This window comes from Chenopodium album, chromosome 18 (genome assembly GCF_948465745.1).
Source record: "Chenopodium album chromosome 18, dcCheAlbu1.1, whole genome shotgun sequence".
NCBI classification, from domain to species: Eukaryota; Viridiplantae; Streptophyta; class Magnoliopsida; order Caryophyllales; family Amaranthaceae; genus Chenopodium; species Chenopodium album.
In genome coordinates, this window is record NC_137851.1 from 33548219 (window position 1) to 33555929 (window position 7711).

The following is a 7711-nucleotide window of genomic DNA, read 5'->3' on the forward strand; positions in this document are numbered from 1 at the left end:
GTTTCTCTCTCTAAAATTCTCTCTCTAAAAACTCTAATTCTAATTCTCTCATTCATTCCCCTCTAAAAATAGAAGAAAAATCTATATATAGTAGAACTAATAAAGAGAAATTAGTTATATCGTCCAAAATAGACCCGTACAGGCGCGACCTTCTTCAAAAGGATGCACAGCCGCGCAAAAATGGGTACAAAACAAGGGGAGCAACAAGCGCGGCCGCGCCAGGGCCATGCGCGCCCGCGTCACCAGGCTGCGCGGCCGAGCCTTAGTCGCGCGCGCCCGCGCCTGGGAACAGGGCAGCCTCCTTCCCCTTCATCTTGATCCTACTCGTGCGCTCCACTTGGTGTACTTGATGAACACGGAGTATGGCAGACCCAAAACACCTCGACGGTGGGTTCAACACCAGAGTTGGTGCCCCCACGCTTGAATGCACGGCCTAAGGTCACTTGGAACTTGCACATCTCCATACTTGGGTTACAAATGGAAGACACTAGACATCCTAATCAATGCAAAACTTGGGAAGAAACCTCGGAAATCCTTGGACAACGATCTTAACCTGAAAATAAAAGAAAACAAGCAAATAAAAAAGAAAAAGACAAGAAAAACCAAGAAATGCATGAAAATGGAAAATCAACTAAGGAAAGTGCAAAATAAAGAAATAAAGAGCAAAACTAAGGAAAAAGGAATAAAAAGAGCTATAAAAGCAATCTAAAATCACCCTAAAAGAGAACAAATGAGTGCCATAAATGACATTCATCAAATTCCCCCAAGCTAAACTTTTGCTCGTCCTCGAGCAAAACTAAGCAAGCAAGAAAAAGGATGAAAGACTTATTCAAAAATGAAAAAGAAAGACATGAGATGAGAATATACATTAAGACTCACTTTTGTAAGAATCACGGTCAATTTTAGCAACTAAAGACAAGTCATTTGAACCTCTAAATTGCTTTAGAGGACGAGTGATACTGTCGTAAGGGTTTCCTAAGAGATTAACCCATAACTCTCAACAAACAAACATGAGGCAAATCACAAAAGTAAAAGAAATTAAAAGAAAAGTAAAATCAAAACCTTTATGACTTGGAATTTACAAAATGACTACACTTCCAATGAATAAACAACTTTCTTAAGTAAATAGGGGTATGCACGTTCCAAGATATCCGAGGTTGATTGAAACATAGAATATGCTAAGCTTAGAGAACTAGTTATCACAATCCACCTTCATCCCATTCGATCTTACCGCGTTCTCCCTATAGTCTCAAATCTCCCTCTAGTGAGCATCTCAATAGTTCCTCGAAGGAGCCGGAAAAGAACACATTTTAGGCTACTCAACGTCTTGACTTTGCATCCCCTCTCCTTAGGCTTTAACTCATAATTCCCTCCCCCGATACTGACTCAACCTCTAGGTCAAAAGGACTTTCCCAAAGGTTGTAACGTAAGGGCAAAAGCGTGAGGGTAGGCTTAAAATTTAGAATTTGGTGGTATTCCTAATTAATGAAGCAAAAGGGTGATCAAACCTTCTCCTCATAACCAAGTAATCACCGAACAAAGACAAACTAACACCCCCAAGCTTATTCAAAGCTATATTCACAATCATATATACAAAAAGCGTAAACGCTTCTCCCCTAAGCTTAAAGGAAGCATTGTCCTCAATGCTTGAAAAGGAGAAAAGATTCACATCAAAATATTTTTGCATTTTCCATTTTTTTACTTTTTTCAAATTTTGCCAAAGCGATTGAATGAGCTTAGCTTTTTCTCATTTTTTCATGTTTTCACTTTATTTATTGTCCTCGCCTCGTCTAACTATGGACGGCTTTTTCAACTTTGCATTTAAATGTCCTTGCCTTTTTAACTTTAGATGCCTTTTTCATTTATTCACTTGCCATTATTCACAAGATATACAAAACACAAGCTTGCTTACAAACAAGAACTAATATCCAAACTCATATACCACAATATCTAAGAACATGATCATTTGCTTCACAAAAATCAAAAATGGAACAAAAATGAAACAAAAGGCTCAAAGTTGTAAAGATGTGGCTTGAAAAGAAGGTAAAAGGCTCAAATAGTTAGCAAGTAGGCAAATGTAGACCCAAGGACTACAAATAAAAAATACTATCCTAGAAAAGAAAAATTACCACCCCGAAAAGATGCCTTTGTCCTCCCTAGATGGTTCGGTCTCGTGTTTGAGAGTTATGAGTCAAGATTCTAGATTAGGTCCGCAATAGTCAAGGATCCATGCCGCTCATGCAAGTAAGTGTAGAAGGCTTGAAAAATAGTGAACCTCACATGGATGTAGCAAAAACTCACTATAGGTGTCAAATCGACCATAGGAAGCAACTACCAAGCATGCCACAAACAAATTGAATCGGGTTTCATGATCCCCCTAGTTCTTAGACATGCTACCTTAGCATACGCCATCCTAGAATCAACCAAGCATATTCTCAAACCGTGCATACCACTACCAATTAGGAAGATGTTTATTCAAAAGCAAAAGTCTGTTCGTACATAGTCCAATTCACAAGAAAGACAACAAAAAGAAAAGTAAAGCCTCAAAATCTTTATCCAAACCAAAAACAAAAAGAAAAGAAAAGAAAGGAAAAGAAAAGAAAGGAAAAGAAAAGTGAAGAAAAGTAAAGAAAATAGGAAAACAAAGATAAAGGAATAGTAGGAAAATAAAGAAAGGAACAATGATGCAAGTATAACACGTAATTCCCAATCGTCAAACAAGTGGTCATTCGACAACAACGTCAATGACCCCAAACACTCTAAGGTGTTACAATCATACATCCTCGAACCGTTCAACTTCTCCTAAATTTAATCCTAATCTATGCATCCAAGAAAAGTAAAGAAATAAAAGAAAGAAAATACGAAGGATCTCACTGGGCTTCCAAGCAATGCTAATAAAAATAAGGCGAAAGAACAACCACCTCATTGAGCTCCAAAAATCAATAGCATCATCATCGAAGCTAAGTGAGAAGAAAAATAGAAAATAGAAAATAGAGCTATAAACAAAGGAAACAATTAGTAACTTCAAAACAAAATAAAAGAAAGCAAAACTAAACAAAAAGAAACTACAAAGCAAAAATCAAGTTAAACTACCAAAAAGTAAGTGAGAATAAGCAAAGAAAACTAAAGGAACTATACACTAAACTAGCAACTAATCACCTAAATTACAAGATTTGGATTGAAGGGATTTGGATTCAAGGGTTTTGGATATTATGGCTTTGGATTCACGGGAGCAAACAACATGCATCATCATCATAGAAATCAACACAACAACAACATCATCAAGAGAGAAAGAATAGACATGAAAAGCTCATACAACAATCAAACACCATTAAGAAGAGACCAAGGCATGCAATTATCAATCATCGAGGAAAAAAGTAGGAAAGGTAATTCCCAACAACAATATTGGCCACCGAGATAAACCCCTAAGAAAATAAAGTTCCCCCAAGCTAAACATGAATACATCTCAACATCCCATCAATACAATGTAAACAACACATAAAATAAGGGATGGAGGAAAAATGCACAAAATAGGGGAACTAACTACCACTCGACCCGGCATTATCATTGTCATCCCCGTCATAGGAAAACCCGGATGGGGGACCATAAGGATCCCATCCCTCGGTGTAGCCGGGTGGCCAACCATAGTGCCCCTTGAAGTTGTCTTGTTGCCAAGGGAGTATATTGCTCGGGCAAAGCGAGCGGTAGTGGATGATCGGGGTGGACATTGGGGTAGTTAGGATCACCCCTATAATCGCTTCCACCGAGAACACGGTAATCATAGTTACCGTGCTCATCGGGGAATGAGCGAGTCTCGGTGTTGGACCTCGGGGGTCCTTGCCAATAAGGATATGCACTCTTTGGAATAGGACCAAGTTGGGGTGGAAAGTATGGGTAGTTAACCGTGGGGGGATCTCCGCACGGTTAACACTTGCATCATACATTTGTTGTTGTTGGAGAAACATACCTTTTTGCATCTCCGAAATGCCTCTCATTTGATTATATATTGCTTCAAAATCTTGATTGTACATGACTTCTAAACGAATTTGCATCTCCTTCATTTGCGCACTTAGAGCATCCATATCGGGGTTAGCAAATGTGTGTTGTTATTGCTCTTGATGTTGTCGTTGTTGTTGTTGACGATGTTGTTGTTGTGGTTGCTGTGGAGCCACTTCTTCCTCCTCTTCATTTTCTTCTTCTCATATTTCCTCATCATCATCATGTGGGAGGCGGTTACTTAGGGGCACATGACATACATTAGGCACATCCTCACGGTGGATCACTACTAAAATTCGGCCAATTTGCGACCATTTTTCTATGACCGTTATGAAAACGGTCGCAAAATATTAATTTTGTGACCGTTTTGAAAGCGGTCACAGATTTGCGACCGTTTTTAAAGCGGTCGCAGATTTGCGACTGTTTTTGGGTTAAAAAACGACCGCGAAGGTATTTAAATATTTTTTTAAAATAAAATATATGTCAAAAATAATTCAAAATAAAAATAATGTGACCGTTAGTAGCAATCGCAAATTGCCACAATTGGGACCGTTTGAGAGTCGGTCGCAAAATTACGACCGCTAATGTCGGTCGCAAAAGATCTATTTTTTTTTTAAAAAAATAGGGTACTATAAAAGAGGAGCACACCCTAACCCTAATCAGTTTCAGCCGCTCCTCTTTCCCTCTCTCATTTTTTTCATTTCTCTCTCTCCTCACGCCTCTCTCTCTTTCCTCTTCTTCTTTCCCTGATTTGTTTCCCCTTTTCCTTCTCTTTCCTCTTCTCCCCGATCTCTTTCCTCTTCTCCTTTTCCTTTATTCTCTTCTTCTCCTACCTCCGTTCTCTTTTACACCAGTGCTAGCTCGCCTTAAGTAATCTTCTTTGCTGATTCTTCACTGAGTAATAAACAAAGTTTGATAAATTCAACGAGCAACAAACGAATTATGGTGTTAATGGTCAAATTCGACCATAAAAATTCCAGATCTGGAGTTTTTGTGGTCGAATTCGACCATATGAACCATTAGAGGAAAAAATATTGATAAAGGTATGTTGATTTTCAGAAAATTTTGTGTGTTGGTTATTTTCGATTTCTATGGCTTTTGTTTCGTTCTTTGTTTGAATTTTTTGTCGAATTTAGGTTCGAATTTGTGGGTTTAATTGTCGAATTTAGGTTCGAATTTGTGGGTTTAATTGTCGAATTTAGGTTCGAATTTTTTGTCTAATTTAGGTTCGAATTTGTGGGTTTAATTGTCGAATTTAGGTTCGATTTATGAGGGTTTTATTTCGTTTTTGTTTGATTTTTTTGTCGAATTTTTTGTTCGAATTTTTGGGTTTAATTGTTGTGGGTTTATTTTTTTTGGGTATAATTGTTGTGGGTTTATTTTTTTTTGGTTTAATTTTTGTGCATTTTATTTGTGGGTTAAATTGTTTTGATAAATTGATGTTGTTTTTTTGTTTGATTTTTGTTCGAAATTATGTGGGTTGTTTTTGTTAGTTTAATCGATTGTTTTTGTGGGTTAAATTTCTAGGTGAATTTTTTTCTTTTATTTTTATTTTTATGTTTTTCTGGGTTAAGGGTGGGTTGGTGGTGGTGGGTATTGGTGGTTGAAGGTGGGCGAAGGTGATGGTGGGTAGAGGGGGGCGGCGGCTAGTGGTTGTTTAGGGTGGGCAGTGGTGGTGGTTTGGGTTGGATCTGCTTTGGGTGGATTTGGGTTAAGGGTGGGTGGGTGGGTCTTTTTCTTTTTTTTTTGTTTTTTAATACTTTTAGCGACCGCTTATGACGGTCTCTAATTTCAAGATTTGCGACCGTTTCATAAGGCGGTCGCAACTTTTAATATTTGTGACCGTTTTTTCAACGGTCGTTAAAAATCTGCGACTGTCAAACGGTCGTAATATTGTTTTTTTGCGACCAAGAGAATAACGACCACCATGTTACGACCGTTGACGGTCGCAATTATGTTTTGCGACCGTTTTCACTATTTTCAGCGACCGTTTGCGGCGGTCGCAATTTGGCCGATTTTTAGTAATGGATAGAATTCAAGGAGGGGTTAGGGAGATAACACCAATGCTTGTTATCCCTAAGCCAATCGAACACCTCATCATCATCATTCTTAGCCAAAAATTGCACTTGCTTCAATTGTGCAATGTTGAGGTAGAAGGTGCTCGGACTACCCACCGGAGTACAAGAGGGCAAATAGTGGCCAAGGTGAAGGTTGGTCACGAGCCTCGTAACCATGCTCCCACAAGGGATTTCTCTCGACTCCCTAGATTACAACCCCTTGCAATATATCAAAAACATGAACCCTAAGTTCAAACGACCTCGGTACTCCTCCCTAGTAGCCAACCATAGAATCCGGAGCTCTAATTGACTCATTTTATCCAATTCTTGCTTTGAGATTATCGAATATCCCAAAAGCCTATGAAGAACTCGAAGACACGGTTGGAAAACGTTGCTTATCGTGGCATACCGAGTAAGAAAGTCGCCTTCCCCTGAAATATCATCCCACCAAGAATTTTGGTCATATTCATCGAAGAAGAACTCGGGGTCCAAAACATCTGCCCCCGGATTAAGATCAAGCGCCGCATTGAAGTCGGCGAGAGAAAGATCATGGTGAATGTTGAAGAGCTGAAAATGGACCCGGTAGTTGCCATCTTCTACCGCTTCACATGAAATCGTAGCCAAAAACTCCAAAATTGGCTCAAAGTAAGTACGGTAACATGTGTTCACGAAGGTGCTCATGCGAAGATTGCTGAACAACTCCCTTAAATCCTCATCAATCCCCAATTTGATCATATTCGGTTGAAAGTAGTGGCGAGAGGGCTAAGGGAACGGTTCTTTTTGAGCTTGGCATATCGATCTTTTTGTATTGGGTCTCGGATTTGTGTTTTGGGTAGAGGAGTAGGTTTTTGTGGTTGAGAAGTAGATTGGTTTGAAGAGGGTTCTTCAATGGTAATGGTGGTTTTTCGTTTTTTAGAGGAAAGGGCTTGAATAAGCTTTGACATTGTGTTTCCTCCAAATTAACCAATTCAAAATCCAATTAATCAACTCCACAATCACCACAATATCACCACAAAACACTTCCAAATACCAAAATCACAACTTCTTGATCAATGACACCAATAACACAAGTAACACCTTACTACCAAAAATCCAAGTTTCCAACTTTCTCACAATCACCACCAAATTTGCTACACAAACATACAACAACACAATGTTAAGCAAAATAAATCATCAACAACACAAATAACCAACCCAAATTTCACATTCAATCACTAAGTTCATCCAAATACATACTACTACTATTCACAATCATAAACAATCAAAATCTTGCAACAATATGATATAACAATGTAAATAAAAGTTTAAGAAGATGATTATACCATACAAGAAGCAAGTTTGAACATGAACTAGCCACCAATTCCCACCAAGTAGAAAAACCCCAAATTTGGTCTTCAATGGAGGAGAGAGATTGGAGGTTGATACTTGAAGAAAGTAGTATGAATTTTGTTGTTAAGGATGAATTTGTATAAAGAATTTGATGATTTGTGATGGATTTTTGATGATTTGAAGATGAAAATTTGATGAACAAAGGGTTAGGGTTTCAGTTTTTCTTGAGTGAGAAAGTGAGTGGTGCGTGCTAAGGTGAGGGTGAAGGGGAAATGAGGGAAATAAAGGAGAAATAAAGAAAATAAGAGGCTCGGCTGACTAGGTGCCGG